The 23,369-nt window shown below is 34.5% G+C and overlaps 1 protein-coding gene across 45 annotated transcripts in view; it reads left to right on the forward strand.

Moving 5' to 3' along the window:
• The window catches only part of PTPRD (protein tyrosine phosphatase receptor type D), a 2,277,302-nt gene that overhangs the window by 1,415,703 nt on the left and 838,230 nt on the right, over window positions 1-23,369 (forward strand). For all 45 annotated transcript variants that reach the window (XM_045069786.1, XM_045069815.1, XM_045069785.1 and 42 more), the window contains one exon: window positions 23,031-23,088. The gene's annotated coding sequence lies outside the window, so the exon portion shown is untranslated. The remainder of the gene's footprint in view (window positions 1-23,030; window positions 23,089-23,369) is intronic.

Below are 23,369 nucleotides of genomic sequence, written 5' to 3' on the forward strand. Positions count from 1 at the left end.
TCTTGCACCTCTGCAGTATCAATAACAATCTTGTGTAACTAAATAGGTATTGCCAATTTACAGTCACAAACAAGGGTTCAAAGACTTGCTAGATCACACTGCTAAAAAGGATGAGAACAGAATCAGAACACAAGCGTTCTAACGGAATGTTCAGTGATCAAGCAGGACCATTCAATTTTATTACTAGGACAACACACACACACACACACACACACAAATATATGCATATACATTAGGCCTTTATATGTCTCAAGGTAAATGTGTATATATATGTGTGTGTGAGTAGATATATATATATATATATATGTATATATATATTACGATCAGTTTCAATAAAACCATTTTTGAGATCTTAACTTACATTTTTTTCCTTAAGTTACATTTTAATTTACTTTACCTCTTCCTAAGAAATTGACCTATATAGTTTAACTGTTCTGTGGTTCTTTAATCTTGGCATATTCTGAAATTGTTTTTTTTAATACCATTTAACTCATTTATAATCACCTTTCCAACAAAGTGATATATGCTTAAAAATTCCCTTAGATTAAATTAATCTGTATCTTGTTTAATTTTTTTAATTTTTTTTTTCTGTATCTTGTTTAGTCAGTCCTTACCATTTATATATCATTTCTGGCCTTCTTGTCTTTAATTCTCTTGTCTTTATTCCCTTTAATTCTTTAAAGCAGCAAAATACTGCAGATCCCATAACATGATTGTATTTTATGGTCTCTGAGTTTTCTAGTTAGAGACCCAGGCGTATAACATAAGTATACAGGATGGCAATTAGATTAGTGATTTTCTTAAGGTAACTAATGATTATTTTTCATAAAATATCTATTTCATACCAGACTTAGGATTTTATAATAGGTCCTTGAACAAGACGGTGTACTTAAAAACTCTCTTCCACGTTTTCTAGAAGCAATCCCTACCTCAGCAATAATATATACACAGCATACAGACTCCTTCCTTGTGTTTTATATATATTGCAAAGTGCTCCAGATTCAACAACCAGTCATCTCCTGCTATTTCTTTTCTTACGTGGAAGGGTGATATTATGTCTCCTTTTGCATTTATTTTCAGGGAAGCCCTTCAGGTCTTAACCAACTTTCAGTGTGTGCCTTCTGGATAACATGTGACCTGCTATCCAACACATACTTTTGGTGCTACATAAATAATCATATGTTATATCTTCTTTCTATGGCTGAGAATTTCTCTGAAAAACACTCAAACTATAATGAATCTGAAAGCCAGAGGTCTGACCTTAGAATCAAAGGCAGACCTTCTCTAATGGAATACAGACAGGAACTATTAAGAAGTTCTATCCATCTACCTCCAGTCATTTGAAGCTGTACTGTGTCTAGTCATATATCCAGAGGGGCAAATCGGATACTTTCCATTAAGATAAGGCACTGATTATAGACACTCTCAGCCCAATAGAATCATAAGGTTTTTGTCCAGTTCATTTTATTTTAGGATGTGTAGGAATTTGAGACTAGGTTAAAACTAACTCCATATGTTTGCATTTGGGCCCATTTCCCTCAGTAACTCTATCCTACTGAAGTACAGAATTTTAGGCATTCCAAGTTAAATCACTAAAAATATTTATGGAGAAGAAGTTAAAATTCTCAAGACTAACTTTATTCAAAGCAAGAAAAAGCTAAAATGGCATGCTTCCATATCTCATGTGTCTATCAGCACCTTCATCTACCCTAAAGGATCTTTAATTTCTAAATGGTTCTATGTTTATAAAGGGAATAAAAGTAAGACAAATTAAAAAAAAATTAAACCTATTTGATCAAAGGCTACAAACTCCGTACATGAGAGCTAATAGACAGTGAAATATTAAACAAATGCTTAAGAGTAGGGTAGAAAAATGAACAGATTTATGCTTCAAGTTTGCTTTGATTTTATGGCATATATTTTTAACATAGTTGATTGCATATGTGTATTTATAACCTAAAAATTGCCCACTGGAAACTATAGAGGATTGAAGAAATACAAAGCCACAGATCTAAATGAAATTAAAATAATTGAGCTCAACCAAATATAAGTAAAAGAAGATTTATAACTTAAAAATATAAACAAACCTAAGTACATGCTTTTCTTCCTTTGGACAAAGTCAGAAATATCTTGTAGTCTTTCTCTATTCTTTGACTGCAAATCATCTAGTTGAAATTATTCTTTTCCTAAATTAGTTCTTGAGAGATTCTAATATCAAAAATCTCGATGCTGCGAAGTTTGCTGCTCCCCAACTGATAGAGTGGTGGGACAAATTTTTCCTGGAAGCTATGAAAAAGAAAAATAATAAAAAGTAGGCTTTCACGTACCCACTTAAATACGAGAAGAATAAATGAAAGAAGATGGGATTGGGAGGGAGACAAACCATAAGTGACTCTTAATCTCACAAAACAAACTGAGGGTTGCTGGGGGGAGGGGGTTTGGGAGAAGGGGGTGGGATTATGGACATTGGGGAGGGTATGTGCTTTGGTGAGTGCTGTGAAGTGTGTAAACCTGGTGATTCACAGACCTGTACCCCTGGGGATAAAAATATATGTTTATAAAAAATAAAAAATTATATTAAAAAAAAGTAGGCTTTCATTCATTCATTCAATAACTATTTAACATGAAAAGAGTGATGATAGGAAAAGGAAGTCAAAGTGAAATGAAAGATCAGTTGAACAGAGAATAAAAATAATGATATGTGGAGATGCAAAATAACATGAGGTGAGGTATTTCAACACACTCTAGCCAAGGGCCTCTATTGTAGTAGAAAAGTTGAATTTGCTGCTTGTTGCAGCATGGAAGCACATAAATCATGGAAGGTTAAGAGAGGCTTCAGAAAGAGAGTGTTAACATTATTACAGGATTTGGATGTGTGTTAGGTGCTTTGGAGGAAAGAATAAGGAAGTAGGATTTTACTCTTAGTTAGATCCTGCCAGAAGTGGGGTAACTGCAGCTGGGGATCTTACTCTTGCCCAGGAAGAGAAAAGACCAAAAAGTCTAAAGCTATAACTAAAAAAGAAGTAACAATCTATTCACTCATATTAGCTGAGATGGGGGGTGCTTAGTCATTTTTTTGGTTTTGATGATATTCATGTTTTTATCTATTCTTGAAGTGATTATGGAGTGGTTTTTGTCTAGATCCATCATGGTCAAGGAGTGACCTTGTTTAATGTTGATGTTCTAGAAGTTGTTTACATTCAACAGGAGAAATCCAAGACTGTGCTAAGAGGACCAGGCCAATAGGTATCAACACTAAGGCCTGAATGATAGTATCAGGCCATCTCGTAGATATCACTTGTGGCTCTTCCCTTTCTTAGCAGGCACGTTAAGATCATGGTAAGAAAAATGTACAAAGAAAAATAATATTTATGAATTGGACACATATTACATGCCAGCATTATATTAAATTAACAACAATCTTAGGTATTAATTACTATTTTAATATGCATGCTTCTAATAAGGAAAATAAATCTCAGAGAAATAAAGTTACCTGCTTAAAATGGCATTACCTGTAAAAACTTGGTATCAGAATCCTACGTCTTTATGGCCAATGCACTTAATCATTACCTTATAAAAGAAAGTGAGTATGAGCACAACATTGGTGCATTAAAGATAAGCTTCTCAGAAGAACTTGGGAAGATGGTAGAGTAGGAAAACCTTGAAATGCCCCCATCCTATGTTTACAACTAGATATCATGCACATTCAAGTCAGTAAACTGGAGAGCAATCAAAGCCTGGAAGAACAAATTCCACAACTAAAAATAGAGAAGAAGCTGCATCTGAAAGTTCGAAAAGCAGAGAGATGCTGCCCATAGGAGGAAGGGAGTTATGCACGCAGAGAAGCAAGCATTTTACCAGGGAGCTCACAGAAGGAAAATTAATCCCTATGAGGTTTAGCTATGAAAATTAGAGGGGCTGAATTCCATGAGTTTGTATAACCAGTAAGACTTTGAGCCTGGAGCTTTAAAAGTCAGCTGACTCAGGATTGTCCAGCCTGGAAGGTCAGTGATAACTGGGTGCCTTCCCTTAAAGGAACAGCATCCTGTGTGCAAAGGCAAGATAAAAATGGCAATTTATACAATGCAAGAGGATAAATTGGAAGACATCTGTTCTTACTGATTTTGGAGTGTGTTAGGGGACTTCTCCAAAAATGAGGGAGCTGCAGGCACCATTTTCCTTCCCAAGCCCTAGCATAAACACAGAGCAATCTGCAGGAGGCAAAGCTGCACAGAGACTTGCTACCTAGCCTGCCGGTAGTGAGCCATACACATACAATTTCTCCTGAGGATGCACTGACACCAAGCCTGTTAAACTGGGCTCAGGGAAAATTTTGTTAAAGCCATGAGGGCCTCATACCCAGCCAATGAGTACACAGCCTCCTTCCTTTGCTGGGCCTCACGTCATACTCCCAGCTGCCCTGGCATACAACACCCAGCATAGGACTAGTAGCCCAACATGAATTTTTCTAACACAGCCATTCTGCTCAGAAGTTTTTTAGTGGATATTCCCCCTCAGAGCTGGCCTGTTTGGGTCCTGGTAATACTACAGAGAGCAAGCACAGCCCACAACAAGCAAAAAGATAGTACAGGCTACTAAACTGAAAGGAAAAGTGACCCAGACACAACAGCATGGGGTGAGCCACACACATAGAATACTCTCCTGAAATGTCAGGTTTTGGTGAACAGGGGACACTGCACTGTAGGGAACTCCAGACTGGCTCTACATGAAGTCACTACTTTCAAGACCAGAAGATATAGTTGACTTTCTTAACACATAGAAACAGACACGGAGATGTAGAGAAAATGAGGAGACAGAGAAAATCGTCCTAAATGAAAGAACAGGAAAAGGCCACAACCAGAGATCTAAATGAAACAGATATAAGTAATACTCCTGATAGCATATTTAAAGCAATGATCGTAAGGATACTCACTGGGCTTGAGAAAAGAGTGGAAGACATGAGTGAGTTCCTTAACACAGAGATAAGGAATAGCTTGGTGGAAATAAAAGGCAATATGTGAAATGAAAAATACATTTAATGGAATGAACAGCAGATGGAAGAAACAGAGGAATGAATTTGTAACCTAGAAGACATAATAATGGAAAGGAATCAAGCTGAACAAAAGAGAGACAAGACAATTATGCAAAACTAGAATAGATTTAGAGAACTCAGTGACTCTATCAAATGTAATAACATTCATATTATAGAAGTACTAAAAGAAGAAGAGAAAAAAAGGGGAGGTCAGTAAGTTAATTTGAAGGAATAATAGCTGAAAACTTCCCTAATCTGAGGAAGGAAACAGATATCCATATCCAGGATGCACTGAAGACTCCCATCAAAATCAACAAAAACAGACCCACATGAAGATACATTGTAATTAAATCTGCAAAATACAGTGATAAAAAAAATTTAAAGGGACCAAGAGAAAAGAGAATAACTTACAAGGGAAAACCCATGAGGTTAGCAAGAGATTTTCAACACAAATCTTACAAATCTTACAAGAGAGCGGCAATGATATATTCAAAGTGCTGTATGGGAAAATTCTGCAGCCAAGAATACTTTATCCAACAAGGCTGCCATTCAGAATAGAAAAGGTGATGAAGAGTTTCCCAGACAAACAAACTAAAGGGGTTTATGACCACCAAACCACCTTAGCAAGAAATATTAAAGAAGATTCTTGAGTGGAAAAGAAAGACCAAAAGTCATAATATAGAGGTAGGAAATACAAAAGTAATAAAAATGAATATTTCTTTAAAAAACCTCAGACAAGGACCTCACAAATCAAAGGATATAAAATATAAGAACATGTACCTAACACATGGGGAGGAGAAAAATAAAGAACGGGTGCAAATTTTTGTGACCATCAACTTAATATAGACTGCTATATGCATAAGAGGTTATATACAAACCTAATGGCAGCCATATATAAAAAGCACTAATAGACAAACAAAGAATACAGAGAAATCAATCTAAATTTATCGCTAAAGAGAATAAGCATAACTTGAAACAGAGAAAGACAAGAAGGAATCAGTGAAAATCTTCAGAAACAGCCACAGAACAAATAATAAATTGACACTAAATTCATATCTATCAATATATATATATATTGATATATTGATATATATATATAATATAAATGAACTAAATACTCCAATAAGAAGACATAGGGTGACAGAATGGTTAAAAAAACAAGACCCATCTATATGCTGCCTATAAGAGACTCCTAAAGTCACTTGCATATTGAAAGTGAAGGGATGAAGATATTATCATCAAACGGATGTCAAAAGAAAGTCAAAGTAACAATACTTATAGCAGACAGACTAGACTTTAAAACAAAGACTGTTTTGTTAGTCTTTGGAAGGAAGGACACTATATCATAATAAAAGGAACAATCCAACAAGAAGATATAACAAATGTAAGCAATATACACCCAAACACTTAAAACAGTTAATAACAAACACAAAGGCCTTAATTGATAATAATACAGTGAAAGGAGGGGACTTTGACACCCCACTTTCATCAATGGATAGATAATCTAAACAGCAAATGAACAAGAAAACAATGGCTTTGAATGACACTCTGGACCAGATGGATTTAGCAGATATATTCAGAACATTCCATTCTAAAATAGCAAAATATACATTATTTTTAAGTTCACATGAAACATTCCCCCAAATAGATCACATATTAACCTACAAAATGGGACTCCATAAATTCAGGAAGTTTGAGATCATACTATGCATCTTTTCTGAAAACAATGCTATGAAACTAGAAGCTAAACACAAGATAAATATATCTAGATAGACCGCAAATGCATGGATGTTAAATAACATGTTACTAAATAATGAATGGGTCAATTGGAAAATCAAAGGAGAAATTAAAAGTACATGGAAACCAATGAAAATGAAAACACAATACTCCCAAACCTTTGGGTTGCAGCAGAAACAGCTTGATAGCAATACAGGCCTATCCCAAGAAGCAAGAAAAATCTCAAATAAACAACCTAATCTTAAACCTAGAGAAGCCAGAAAATGAACAAAAAACAAAACTTAAAACCAGCAGAAGAAAGGAAATAATAAAAATTAGAGCAGAACCAAATGATACAGAAACAAACAACAACAAAAACTAATAGGACAAATCAATGGAGCCAGGAGCTGGGTCTTTGAAAAAATTAGTAACATTGATAAATCTCTACCCAGACATATTAGGGAAAGAAGAGAAAGGACTCAAATAAATAAAATCACAAATAAAAGAAGAGAAATAATAACCAACAATACAAAAGTAGAAACAATGATAAGAGAGAATATTATGAAAATCTAAACATCAACCAATTGGACAACCTAGAAAAATGGATATATTCTTAGAAACATATAAACTACCAAAACTGAAACAGTAAGAAATAGAAAATTTGAACAGCCCAAATAACCAGCAAAGAAATTGAATCAGCAATCAAAAAGCTCTCAACAAACAAAAGTCAAGACCAGATGCCTTCACAGACCAATTCTACTAAACACTTAAAGAAGAGTTAATACCTATTCTTCTCAAGCTATTCCAGAAAATAGAAAAGGAAGGAAAACTTTCAAATTTCTTCTATGAGGCCAACATTACTCTGATTCCAAAACCAGATAAAGATACCATTAAAAAACAGAACAAGTCAATATCCCTCATAAACATAACTTCAAAGATTGTCAACAAAATATTATCAAACTGAATTCAATAATACCTTAAAAAAATTCCCCATGATCAAGTAGGATTTACTCCTGGATTGCAAGTGTGGTTCAGTATTCCAAACTCAATCAACATGACACATTACATTAATAAGAGAAAGGATAGGAACCAGAAAAAGTATTTGGCAAAGTCATAAATGTGTCCAATCATAAAAACCCTCAACATAGTAGGTTTAGAGGGAACATACCTCAATATCATAAAGGCCATATATGCAAACAAAGCAAACAAATAGAAAACAACTAATATCAAACTCAAAGGTGAAAAACTGAAATCTTTCCACTAAGGTCAGGAATAACACAAGGATGTCCACTTTCACCACTTTAATTGAACATAGTACTGAAAGTCCTAACCACAGCAACCAGACAACAGAAAGAAATAAAAAGCAACCAAGTTGCTACGGAAGAAGTAAAACTTCCACTATTTGTAGATGACATGATACTATACATATGGAAAACCAAAAAGACTCCACCAAAAACTGCTAGAACTTAAAAATATAATTCAGTAGAGTTGCAGAATGCAAAATCAATGTACAAAAATCTGTTGCATTTCCACTCACCAATAATAAAGCAGCAGAAGGAGAAATTAAGAAAATAATCCCATTTATAATTGCACCCAAAATAGTAAGATACCTAGGAATACACCTAACCAAAGAAGTGAAAGACCTGTATTCTGAGAACTGTAAAACACTGATGAAAATAATTGAACATGATACAAATGGAAAGACATTCTATGCTCATGGATTGGGAGAACAAATATTGTTAAAATGTCTATATAGCCCAAAGTAATGTAAATGTATCAAAATACCTATAGCATTTTTCACAGAAGTAAAACAATCATAAAATTTGTATGGAACCCTGAATAATGAAAACAATCTCGAAGAAGAAAGGTGAAAGTTGTCGCAATTCCAGACTTCACATTATATCACAAAGTTATACTAATCAAAACAATATGATACTGGCACAAAAATAGAAATATAGATTTGTGAAACAGAAGGAAAATTCAGAAACAAACCCACAATTATATGGTCAATTTATCTTCAACAAAACAGGAAAGAGAAAAAGACAATCTTCAAAAATGGTGTTGGGAAAACTCAACAGCTTTATGCAAAAGAAGAAAACTGGGCCATCTTACACCATACACAAAAATAAATTCAAAGGAATTAAGGATCTAAATGTGAGACCTGAAAACATAAGACTCCTAGAAGAGAACACAGGCAGTAATTTCTCTGATAGGAGCCATAACATCTTTCTAGACATGTCTCCTGAGGCCAGGGAAACAAAAGCAAATATAAACTCTTGGGACTACATCATAATAAAAAACTTCTGCACAACAAAGGAAACAATCAACAAAACTAAAAGATAATCTACTGAATGAGAGAAGATTTTTGGATATGACCTAATAAAGGGTTAGCATCCAAAATATGTAAAGAATGGATACAACTCAACACCCAAAACGTAAGTAATCAGTTTAAACATTGGCCAAAGACAGGAACAGATATTTCTCCAAAGAAGACTTCCAGATGGTCAACCTACACATGAAAAGAAGTTCGTCATCGCTCATCATTTGGGAGATGCAAATCGATACTGCAGTGAGATATGGCTTCATACCTGTCAGAATGGCTAAAATGAAAAACACAGGAAACAGCAGGTATGGGCGAGCATGTGGAGAAAAAGGAATCCTCATGCATAGTTGGTGGGAATGTAACCATTATGGAAAACACTAGGGAGCTTCCCCAGAAGTTAAAAATAACACTTCTGGGTATTTGCCCAAAGAATGCTAAAACATGTTCATTGCAGCATTATTTACAATAGCCAACATATGGAAGCAGGCCAAATGTCCATTAATTGATGAATGGATAAAAAGGATATGGTGTATATGTGTGTGTGTGTGTGTGTGTGTGTGTGTGTGAATATATGTATAATAAAATATTATTCAGCCATTAAAAAGAATAAAATCTTGTCATTGCAATGGCATGGATGGAGCCAGAGAGTATAATGTTAAGTGAAATAAATCAGAGAAAGATAGATACCATGATTTCATTCATATGTGAAATTTATGAAACAAACAACCATGCAAAGGGAAAAAAAAAAAAAAAGAGAGAGAGGGGGAGAGAGAGAGAAATTAAGAAATAGACTCTTAATTGTAGAGGACAAATTGATGGTTACCAGAAGGGAAGGTAGTGATGGGTTAAATAAGCAATGGGGATTAAGGAGTGTACTTGTCACAATGAGCACTGGTAATGTATAGAATTGTTGAATCACTATATTGTACACCAGAAACTAATACAACCCCATATGTTAACTGGAAATAAAATTTAAAAATTAAAAAAAAAATATAAGTCTCTCCATTAAGCTATAAGATATACAAGGGCAAAAACACTGTGTTTTTCATTTCTGATTTTTCCAGATCAATGAGACCAATGACTTGTGAACAATGGTGCTTAATAAATTTTGAATGATTGGTTTGATGGGTGGTGGATGAACTGATGGGTAGAATCAAAGGTTCATATCTGACCAGGATTATGACTATTTAATATAACTTTAACTTGTTTCCCAGGAAGAAGGAAGAAACCTTAAAATATCAGTAATAGCAATTATTCAACATTTGGATTGCATATGATTTCTTACAACAAATTATGTACATACACACACACACATACATATACATATACATATACATATGTATGTGTGTGTGTGTATTTTTTTTTAAAGGTAGACCATTGTCTTATTTTTTACATGAGAATGCAGAAGTTCAGATATGCTAAGTCATCACCCAAAGTCACATTACTAACAAATGACCAAACATGGGTTAGACTCTTGGCTTCCCCACCTTTCAGTCCAGTGGACTGTCTCCCTAACTATACAGCTTTTTTTCTTAAACTTTCCCCAAATAACTTGATAATAAAAGAAAATTTCAGAATATTCACAGTATTGTTCTATATGAACATTTATGGAATATTTGCATTTAGTTGTTCATAATGAAATTATACCCTATGTACAACCCTATCTCCAGCACTACTCTTTAGGTAAACATTCCTTTTTATCCTTGACAGCCTCTACCTGTTTCAGTTCTTCGGTACTATAAAAATTCACAGTTCCTGTATGCTTTCTAAAACTATCTTTGTGTGTATGCTTTTATTTTTCTTTTCTTGTTTTTTTTGGGGGGGATGGGGGAGGGCATTTAAATATTGTTGATGACTCAGGAAAACTTAATATCTAGCTAAAAACAATGATACTACAGGCTCTTTGAAGGATGTACATGCTCATTTCAGGAAAAAAAAAAATAGACCTTAAGTTCTGTGATGAATTAAGGAAAAAAAAAAATCAGTATTTTAATGAAAAATCCAAAAACTGAAAAAGTTCATGTTAATATCAACCCAGATGAGAAACATACCGAAACAGAGGCTAACATAAGTCTTCTGTAATCTCCTTGAAAAATGCTTTTACATTGGCCCCATAGGAATATTGGTCTTCAATTAGGTAAACTTGATGTTCTACTGATAATGGACACTGAGCACCCATCATCCAAAACATCTTCCATGTTCCAAAGTATCAGTTTTGTACTCCACACAGAGACTATTCTGATTCACTTTGCAAAACCAAATTTTAAACTAAACTTTCTTTGTAAATTACTTGAATAACACTGTGAAATTGAACTTCAGTGTACGCTATTTTTATCTCAGACTTAGGGTAAAATTTCCATAACTTTGAGTGATACACCAAGTCACCCGAATGATCTGATAATTGGATAAATCTATATAAATATGCATACATATAAAGACAAATACACATATATAGATACTACATCTAAATTATGTTATCTAATAAGATTGTGATGCATAGGGTTCATGGGGTCAAATTGGTCCTTGAGAATATTATTTAACTCTTTCATTTAGTAGAAAGAGAAAATAAGAACCAAAAAAGTTTCACTGATTTACTAAAGATCCCTGTTTGATAAGCTCAAGAACCCATACTAGAACCCACGTTTTGGGATGTCCCATGAAGCATTTCTGTTTCCTCTCCTCCTTCAATAATAGGTAATATATGCATAACGTAGGGAAATACTATGCAAATGCTTTCAGAATCACTGTCCCACTGTGGCTCTGAATCTCAACACCCAACTTCAATAAGTGAAATCAAGGCCACGTAAGTCAACTGACCAGCTACTTTTTCCCTGTTTGTCTTTACACAAGCATTTTGTCTGTTCCTACTTGATAGAGCAATATTTATAATGTTTTTTATACAAGTTACCAGAATGTTTATACAATGTTACCAGAAAAGATTATATGTTATATTGTTCCTCTTTTAAACTGGACTTCAAATAACATAATCATCATTTTTATTTTTATTTTTTATTTTTTTATTTTTTATATATATATAAAAAATAAAAAATTTTTAAAAAATCATCATTTTTATGTGTGGATTTCCTCTCTGGATATGATTTTTAAAGATTATATCTGACCTTGAATAAAGCCAATATTTATGACCTCAATCCATTACTGCACATATCAGTCATATTTATCAGGCTGCAGATTTTAATTTAGCATAATTTGGCACGGTGCCAAAAAATTTAAAAAATGATAAAAACCATGAGCTGTTCACCCATTATTATTTATTTACCTCTAATGAAAGGTTTGTCTGTAGAATTTCAGTTAGGTCATATGCCTTTAAATATACCAGCAAAACAGAGGAATGGAACATTCTGTTGACAGGTAAATGTGAATAAATCTAGTTTCATTCAAAGAGAAATAATCAAGCTCTTTTCAAATAATATAAAATGCAAAATGATTGCCTGTTGGAGAGGAGGGGCTGATAAGCTGATAAGCTTCTCTTCTCAGGGAAGTGATTGCCATGTTCTAGCTGGAGGAACCCAGGCTGCAGCTTATCTTGCGATTTCTCTACAGTCTCCAATATTTATTAACAGTTGATTTTCTGTAGCTGCTCTTCTTCCCCTTTCTCCCTTCATCCAGTGTAAATTAGTTTCCCCAAATCTACATCTAGCCTTCATTCTCTTATCTGTATTGCAAAAAGGATGATTATTTCATTATTGGTTTAGAAGAGTCTTTCATATTAAGTGGTGCAGCTCTGGTTTCAGGCAGACATTTAACAGACTCTCTGTTTGTTTTATTCTTTGTCTCATCATTTTAATCAAAGCCCCTGAGACTAAGTCTTTTGTAATAACAAACAAGAATAAAGGGAAATTATGAATTGTTGCTTCCACAGAAAATGCAGTATTCATCAGGAATTCCTGGTGGGATTGAAACAGGGTCGACTTCAAACATGTAAACACAATTGTACTCACCTATGAAAAGCCTTTTCATAAATAGGATATCTGTCTTTCAAGTTTCTTATTAGGTTAATACCTAAGCAGTGTCCCTCCTTTGAGGCTTAAACTGTACTGTATTGTCTTAAGAATGCCAGGGGAAGATTTTTCAACATATAAGTTTATCCTTTTATATAAAAACTACACTCTTGCTCTCTCCCAAATACTTTGTAATTTTTTTATCTTATGGTGTTTTTTTTTCTTCTTTGTTATATAGACTCTAACATTAACTCTGGCTTACTATATAGACAGTGTCCTGGATTTCTGATATTAACCACAATGGGAAAAATGTAGGTGTCATGCTCTCATTTTTAGATTCAGATGATTCAAAATAGCCTGAAAGCCTTAGTCTCACACTGTCCCTGCAGTCCTTTGATCATATTTTGATAAATCTTTTAGAAGCAGTATGAGAATTGGGTTAGCTATTTAAGTAGAAGTCAGCTTATATTAGGGCAAGATGCAAATGGTCTAATATAATTGTATTTCTCCTTAATGCACAAATAAATTTTCTGCTATCCATAAAAATCAGATATGTTAACATATCTAACTTCCTACTATCTTAAATGCTAATAATTATTATATGTCTAATTATAACTTTTTTACATTTAGAAATCTTTGCTCATATCTATATATCTTTGATATAATAACTGATTCAAATGACTCAAGTATGAATTTGATTTTTATATGGCTTTGGGTTTATATATTCACAAATAAAGTATAACCATATTCCAATGCTGTAAAAAATAAAGAATTTAAACATTGTTCTAAATTTTAGATATGCTTATCATCTGGTATCTCTCATACAATGTTAAATATGTTTACCCAATTGGTATGTATATTTAGGTAGGGAAATACAAACTGTGTTCATTGTCCCTTGTTCTGTAATAAATTGTACCAAAGCATAGTCGTTTGAAATACCAATTTTTATTAGAGTTTCTGTTTTATTCCAAGTTTTATTATAGTTTCTATTATAGTTTCTCATAGTTTCTGTGGGATATGGATCAAGGTAGTGTAGCTGGGTGCCTAAGGCTCAGGTCTCTCAGGAGGCTGAAATGTAGGTAGCAGCCAAGGCTGAGGTCATTTCAAGATCTAAATGGAAGAAGATGGACTTTCAAGCTTGTTCATAGACTGTTGACAAACCTCAGGTACTCTTTGATAATAAGTCAGTGTCATTGATTCCTCATCAGATGGTCTTTCAATAGGTGCTTACCAAGTGGCACCTGGTTTTCCCCAGACTAAATACTCTACGAGAGAGTGAGAAATGTTGAGCAAGGGGGAAGCCTCAAGACATTTTAAAATCTAATTTTATAAGAAGTATTCCGCCACTTTTGCAGTATCCTTCTTGTTAGAAGTAAGTCACTAGGTATAACCCACACTCTAGGAGAGGGAATTGCACAAATACATGAATGCCAGGAGAGGGATATTTTTGAGGTTCATTTTAGATGCTCTCTCCAATAATCCACCCTTCGGCCTCCAATGGTTAATGTTCCTTCCACATACCAAAAAATAAATAAATAAATAAAAATTCATTCTTTCCCAGAATCTCTCAAATCTTATCCCATTATAATAAGTGAGGATATGCTAGGTTATACTGGAGTAACAACTCTAAAGAACTGGTGACTTAAACAAAAGTAAATTAGAAAGTAAAATATAGTTTTATTTGTCAGTCATACTGCATGTCTATCATAGGTTGGCTAAAGAATCTTCTTATGTTGTCCTCACTTGGAGATTCTCTAAGATCATTGGGGCTGGAGGGAGAAGGACACAAATTGATACTGACTGTTAAAGGCTTCTATATGGAAGTTAGCATAAATATATGCTCAAATAGCAGGTACACACTAATTTTAAGGGCACAAGGAAGTACATTTCCACCATGTGCCTGAAAAAAGGAGGAACAGAAATATCAATATGTTAGTCCCAAAGACTAACATAATGGGTAAAGTTATATATTTCACCTCTACATTATTAAATGCACACCAAAGTGATTATGGGCCACATTTTGATACATTTAACTCATTCCACAAATAATCACAGAGTACTATTGGATACTAGGCTTATGCAAAATGCTAAAGACTAAGAGCAGAAACAAACAAACAAACAAATAAAAAAAAAACCCAGCAGGTCTGCTGTCTGGTTTCTTAATATATTGGTTCAAAGAGATATATATACAAATAATTGAAAAGCAGAAATAATTTTAAAATGTTATTTAAGACATAGTAGAGACATTTAAGGCAGACTTGAAGCAATCAGAGAGGACATCTCAGAGTAGACAAAATTTGATGAGTTCTGATCGATGTGTAGACATAAGCCAGGAAAAATAAAGTCAAGAAATAAATTTTTCAAACTGTCTTTAATAAAATGAATTTATGATGATTATCTTCCAGGTCAAAAGTCTTGATTCTTCTGAATCTGCGTTTAACTACTTAGCCTAATCAAGTAACTGGACAATTGTGCACCTAGACTTCCTCATCTGTGAAATGAGAAGTTTTAATTAGATGTTGCCCAAGACCTCTTTCAGCTGTAAAATTCTATGATTATTCCTGGCTCTAGAGGATATTTTTTTCAAAAGCAACTTCTATAGGATAATTGTAAAATAATTACCTTATAAAACAGTCACTTGCTAAAACAGTTCAGCAAATACCTATGGGAAATTCTCATATCTGAAAATTATATTCCCATCCCTTATGAAACAATATGTTCAGAATTGATCACAAGAAGTATAAAAAGATGGAATTTAAAATAGACTAGTATGAAGTTGCTCTTCATGAAAAACTTCTCTTGTGATATTTGTCATCATTAATCTACCATCCTAGAAATTTCTAACGATTCTCATATATAAAGACATACTTCCTATTTCATGAATTGGATTTGTATATTTGCTTGTGAAAAGACTCTCGTCCTCCCCTACATACACACACACACACACACACAAAATTTATTTTGCACTGAAATTCTGGTGCTGGGTTAGTTTGCACCCTCACAATCTGACAGAATACCATGCTCTATATTCAACTCCTCAGTCCTTCATGGATTCTCCTATTTCTGGAGGAAATCCTTGGTTGTGAAGTTTCAGATTTCACCATTCACAGCACAGACATCACTTTCCCAACAGTCCACTTAACCCCAGATCAGGAGTTTTCTCTTTGCCAAGCTATTCTCTGTCTGCTTTTTCACTGGTCTAACCTAGACTTTCAAAGCAAATACATACATATATATATATATATATATATATATACATATACACACACACACACACACACACACACATATATATATAGGGAGGGAGCATGGAGTTTCTGTGGCACTAGAAATATTCTATATTTGACCTAGGTAACAGTTACCCTAGTGTTTACTTTTGTATTATTTATTGTTTATGAACTTTCCTATAAGCATACTATACTTAAACTTAAAAAAAAAAAAAAACTTAAAGTACTTGGACCTTGTAAGAAATGCTGGGTTTTTTTTTGTTTTGTTTTGTTTTAAAGGAACATGTAGAAGCATACACACAAACCAAAACAAAACAAAACTAACAAAACAAACAATCAAAAAAACCATCTTCATTTATTGATGAGAGACACAACTGATTGTGTGGGTGTGAAATATGGGTGTGTAGGTAGATGATAATATGTTTATAGAACATAAAGATCAATGGAACAGAATAAAAGCCCAAAAATAAATCAACAATTATATTCTCAATTTATCTTCAACAAAACAGAAAAGAAAAAAAAATAGTAAAGAATATGCAATGAGAAAAAGACAATCTCTTCAAAAATGGTGTTGGGAAAACTCAACAGCTTTATGCAAAAGAATGAAGCTAGCCCACTGTCTTATACCATACACAAAATTCAAAAAGGATTAAAGATCTAAATGTGAGACCTGAAAACATAAGACTCCTAGAAGAGAACACAGGCAGTAATTTCTCTGATAGGAGCCATAACATCTTTCTAGACATGTCTCCTGAGGCCAGGGAAACAAAAGCAAATATAAACTCTTGGGACTACATCCTAATAAAAAACTTCTGCACAACAAAAGAAACAATCAATAAAACTAAAAGACAATCTGCTGAATGAGAGAAGATTTTTGCAAATGACCTATCTAATAAAGGGTTAGCATCCAAAATATGCAAAGAATGGATACAACTCAATGCCCAAAAAGTAAATAATCCAATTTAAACATTGGCCAAAGACAGGAACAGATATTTCTCCAAAGAGGACTTCCAGATGGCCAACCTACACATGAAAAGATGTTTGTCATCGCTCATCATTAGGGAGATGCAAATCGATACTGCAATGAGATATGGCCTCATACCTGTTAGAATGGCCAAAATGAAAAACACAAGAAACAGCAGGTACTGGCGAGCATGTGGAGAAAAAGGAATCCTCATGCACTGTTGATGGGAATGCAAACTGCATCAGACACTGGAAAACACTAAGGAGCTTCCTCAAAAATTTAAAAATAGTAGTACCCTATGATCCAGTAATTGTACTCCTGGGTATTTATACAAAGAATACAACAAAAAAGAAAAAAAAGGTACTTCAAAGGGACACATGCACCCCTATCTTTACTATGTATCATGGCCAAATTATGGAAGCCCCCCAAGTATCCATTTGAGATAAATGGATAAAGAAGTGGTGAGATTTTACATATATATATATATATATATATATATAATGGAATGTTATTCAATTGTAAAGAAGAATGGATGAATGAAATCTTGCCATTTGCAACAACATGGATGGACCTAGAGAGTATAAAGCTAAGCGAAGTAGGTCAGAAAAAGATAACTACTGAATAATTTCACTTATATGCAGAATTTAAGAAACAAAATAAAACAAACAAACAAAAAAAGACAAACCAAAAAATGGTCTATTAACTGAAAAGAATAAGAGATGGTTACCAGAGAGAAGGTGGGTGGGGGTGGGGGTACAATGGGTGAAAGGATACACTTATTTGATGAGCACCGAGTAACATATGGGATCGCTGAATCACTGTATTGTACACCTGAAACTAAGATAACCCTATGTGTTAATTACACTGGGATTAAAAATTTTAAGAAACATGTAAATAAAAAGAAAAAGAAAAAAAAAAGAATGAACAAAAGAAAAAAGAAAAAGAGAAACGGGGAGGGAGGAAGGAAGGAAAAAAGAAACAAAGTTATGTAACTTAGGGGGTCCAACATATTTGATAAAACAGAGTTTAAAACAAAACCCTCCAACGCCTGGGTGGCTCAGTTGGTTAAGCGGCTGCCTTCGGCTCAGGTCATGATCCCAGGGTCCTGGAATCGAGTCCCACATTGGGCTCCTTGCTCGACAGGGAGCCTGCTTCTGCCTCTGCCTGCTTTTCTGTCTGCCTGTGCTCGTTCGCTCTCGCTCCCTCTGTCTCTGACAAATAAATAAATAAAATCTTTAAAAAAAATAATAAAATGAAACCCTCATCTAACTGGCTTCCTACTGTATGATCTGCATATGAAATCAGAACTTGACAATTTTGCAAGTCTGATACCTTTAGGAATTTCAAATGTTATTTTTCCTGGATGTTTGTTTACCTAGCATTGTTTATCTCTATGAACTCAAATCTGTGAAAATGTAAGGGCAATGACTAAAGAAAAACATGTGCGAACAATTCTGAATAAAAGAGAAATCTTAATAAAATCCCTTTACTATGTCATTTTAAACTACTTTAAAGGGTCCCAGTTGCTTGTGCTAATAAAGTCTGTTTTAAAATAACATGCATGTTGATAATTATCATTTGGGAGTGTTTTAGAATAAGGTTAGCAGCAAAAGAAACTTCATATGAAGTAAACTTTTCCTAATTTATTTAGAGTGGTAGAAAGCATCACACTATAGCATATCAATTAATCTCCAGATTTTCTGCTGAAATACCTTTTTTTAAAAAAATGTTTGAAGTACTTTAATTAAAATATTCCTATTACATATACCGGAGTTATGGGTTAGTTATGAAACTTGGAACTTTCACACTGTAACAGAAGCCATGTCATAGAGCAAAGAAAAATTACAGTGAGGAAGTCCTAAGTATTTTTTATGGGTCAGAATATAAAATATCCATGATTCAATTCCAGCCAACTCCATTAAAAATAATAATAATAAAAGATGATATTCTCCTGATGTAAATGAAAGGATCTATGTGAAATGTAAGGCTATTTATGAGATATTTGTTATTTCCGTGGGCAAAAACTGAGTTTATGACCAAAGTAAGTGGAAACCTTCAAAACTTCTTAGAATTATTTTCCATTCATATTTGTATATAATAAAATATGTATATAATAAAATATGGTATCAGACCATAATATACTTCACCATAGATGGTTCTGGCTTTGACAGTTACTGACTTTAGCACTTACAGTTCCTTAGCCACAATTAGAGATTTGGCAAAAAACTTGGAAATGAGAGAACCTGTATATTGCCACAGTTTCTTTTTGTTTCTTCCACTCTTTCACACACATCAGGCATAGTGGAGGAGCTGGATTGCATTTACTTGGCTAAATCGGTTGCTGAAAGTTCATTTTGGTCTTCTTATAAAAGTCCATTATTTTCCTCAATTTTCAGAAAAAAAAAAAAAGGAGACTTCTTGATAATTTGCACTTTGACTGCAGTAGGAAGTCCAGTTGACTTAAACATTAAGCATGACTTGGGACTGAGATATATATATATATATATATGTCTGGTGTTAAGTCTTTCTGTTGTCTCTTCTACCTAGATTAACGGGCCATTAGGTTAATATTTGTGTTCAGAAAGGAAAGGCAGATTTATGAGAAGAAGGAGAAAAGTTATCTTAATGCCTATGGAAACTTTTAGAAATAACTTGCCCTGGAAAATCCAATGTGTGCTTGCCAGACACTTAAGAGTCAAATACTTTGCCAAGGGAAATTATATATTAATGTTGATGTGAATGAGCTACAGATTTATTAAAGTTACCCTAAAATCTAGCCCAAAAGTGCCATTCAAAAATAATCTAAATGAGCTGTAGATAAGAGTTTGAGGATTTTTCCTTCAGGCTAAAAGGCAGTTGAATGTCTTGTAGGGAAAAAAACAAAACAACACAAAACAAAAACCAAAACACCACTTTCTCTTAATTCTTCAGAAAAGAACCAACGAGGATTGTTTCCTCTTTATTTCCCTTACTTAAATAAGGCTGAAAGTAAAGGAAGCATGTGTCTGAAAGGTGGGTTCTGACAAACAGTACTAAATTTAACCAGCAAGAGGATGATAGTACAGAGACAGATGCGTGCGATTTATGAGGAGACCTTTTGGAAGTGGCCTCAAACAGGCGGCTGCCCCAAAGGAGTCAGTGTGTGTAGTGTTTTCGGTTGGAAGAGTAGGGGGTGGGGAAGGGATCTGTGTCAGCAATAAATACATTGGGGCATGCTGACTGAGACTTGATATTGTTTGGCAGATGTCTCTATTTTTGTCTAAACTTCAAAAGCTATTTCATTGTACTTTGAGAAGAGCAGAAGGTCTTGGGTTCTGTGATTGGTTATTGTTTTGAAAAGGAAAGAAAATTACCTTTTATTTTCTCTCCATCGGCATTAAATCCCCAGTAGAGATTCAAAGGATGTTCCGAGTCACTGCAGCTATCTCAAGGAGCTTTTGAGTCCATTACTTCTGACTAAGGTTTTGTAATGCTCTCACCACTGCAGGAAAAACTGCAAATAGAAGCCTAGGAAAGCAGTTTTGCAAGAAGGTTTCAGTGTTTCCACTTGCTTTGAACTCCTAAGCAAAGTCAGATTTTACCTTTAAGGTATTTACCAGAAGGTATTTTGAAGCCTGTGCTAAATGAAGCCTTGCATTTCCCACCCAAGGAATAACTGTATTTAGAGTAGTGTTTCTGAAGAAATTTTCATGATACCTTATCACAAGATACAAGTTATTAAAAAGAGATAAAATTATATGCCATATACTGTGTCAGGGGCTCCCCTAAAGCCCAGAACATGACAAAACCAATTGCTATGGGGGTACTATGGTTTACAACCTAGTGGGAGAGATCAGACAAATCAGTCACAGTCCGAGTAGGCTAAGTACTATAAGAAGCACCTAACAATTTAATGGCATAAAGAACTAAAAATTATGCTCAATTACACAAAACTCCAATACCAATAGATGTTTCTAGTCAGGATGGTCATCTTTGTAACTCTCTAGTATCAATAGACTTTATTACGGGGGGTGAGGGGTGATCCTAGATCTATGACTGAAGGACCAGGTTCTTTCTGTCTTACGGACCATTCCTTCTGTGAGTCCTCAGGGATTCTACCTGAAGGTACAATGAAATGAAGGATCATTTATGAGATAAATAATCCTTAATCATAAATGAGGGATCATTTATGAGATAGTTTTAATGTCAGGTCTGATATTGCCATGATTTATATCTAGCTGTATTCCATTGTGAAGAATTCCGTCACATGGGCATATCTATCTGCAAGATTATATATGACTCTATAACAGGAATAAAAAGGAAACAGTTTGGTGAACAACTAGCTAGTTTCTGTGGCATAACATATGTACCAACGAAGTACACAGAACTGCTGGGATATCTAGATCTATCTAAGCAAAACTTGGAGGTGGCAGGATGTCAACTATGGTCTCCATGTGGGATGGCAACTCCCTGGGACCTGAAGGAGGAGTAAGGGTTGAACACAGGGTAAAGAGTTGCGAAGACTGTGGACTAGAAGGAAGCAATTATGAAAATGGACAAGAATCATTATGATAATCTTTAAAACTTATAAAATGATCCCTTTGAGAAATTAAGATATATTGCGTTTTTAACTTGTTTTAGAGTTGTGGATTTAAAAAATTAATAATTGAGATTCTTCTACATAAATGTAATACTTAAAAGATTTAGAAAACTTTGTGCTAGCTTTCTTAGGATGAGTAGGGTAAACGAGCATTTGCTTTAGCTTGGCTTTCAGGGTTTAACAGTCTAGGTGGCATCCAGTTCCATAAAGAATAAAGGATGGGGGATGCCTGGGGGGCTCAGTGGGTTAAAGCCTCTGCCTTTGGCTCAGGTCATGGTCCCAGGGTCCTCGGATGGAGCCCCGCATCGGGCTCTCTGCTCAGCGGGGAGCCTGCTTCCTCCTCTCTCTCTCTGTCTGCCTCTCTGCCTACTTGTGATCTCTCTCTCTGTGTCAAATAAATACATAAAATTAAAAAAAAAATAAAGGATGGAAGTTTGGAAATGTATTATGTAATTTCAAGAAGCAAGAAACTGAGACATTTGGTAAACTTGATGAACAGGTGCAAGAAGGTGGTCTGGCCATTTTATGTCAGACATGCTAGTCGTAATCCAAAATATTAAGGAAGAGTCAATATTAGTCAATATTCACTACTTTACAGCACATAGACAAACAAAGTTCCATGTTAATTTTTGGCATTTCACTACTTCAATTAAAGATTTTGATCATATAAAACTGATACCAGCTTCTCACCTACCCTCTTGCTTTTTCTACTGTCTCAAACCACCTTTAAAAAGATGATGGCAGATGGGGAGTCTGGGTGTTGGCTCAGTCAGTTGGTTCAGGACATGATCCCAGAGTTCTGGGATCAAGACCCACATTGGGCTCCCTGCTCAGCGCAGAGCCTGCTTCTCCCTCTCCCTCTGCCTGCTGCTTTGCCTACTTGTGCTCACTCTCTCTCTGTCAAATAAATAAATAAAATATTTATTTAAAAAAAAAAGATGATGGTTTGTCTCCCCTTTGATTTCCCCCAACCATGAGAGACTGTGGACTCTGAGAAACAAACTGAGGGTTTTGGAGGGGAGAGAGGTGGAGAGTTGGGTGAGCCTGGTGGTGGGTATTAAGGAGGGCATGTATTGCATGGAGCACTGGATGTGGGGCATAAACAATGAATTTTGGAACACTGAAAAAAAATATTTTTTTTTAAAAAGGTGATGGCAGAAATACGATACTGTAAAGACAGCTTAGTTTGAAATAGATTTTTAAAATAATTTTTTCTGTCTTGCTAATTAGGTTTTGAAACTCTTGAGGCCAGGGACTGTCTGAAAATACCTACAGTGACTGATACAAGGTAAGTGTACAACACATTTTAACCCTTTTTTCTCTGTTTCAAATTCTAATACCTAATACAGTGCCTGCTATATAGTTGGCACTCAGCAAATACTGACTGGAATGGACCTGTGGAAGGAACAGTCAAACATTGTATTCTACTTACTTATAGTCCTCTCAAAAAATATCCTAAGATTAAATCGTTCTTTACTGTGAATGACCAGTTTTTTTCTTTTATAAATAAAATTTATGTTTACAACAATGGAACAACTAGGAAATAATCTGTCAATGAAGGATTTATTT

This window comes from Mustela putorius, unplaced genomic scaffold (assembly GCF_011764305.1).
Source record: "Mustela putorius furo isolate JIRA1106 unplaced genomic scaffold, ASM1176430v1.1 tig00003944_pilon_pilon_pilon, whole genome shotgun sequence".
Taxonomy (NCBI): Eukaryota; Metazoa; Chordata; class Mammalia; order Carnivora; family Mustelidae; genus Mustela; species Mustela putorius.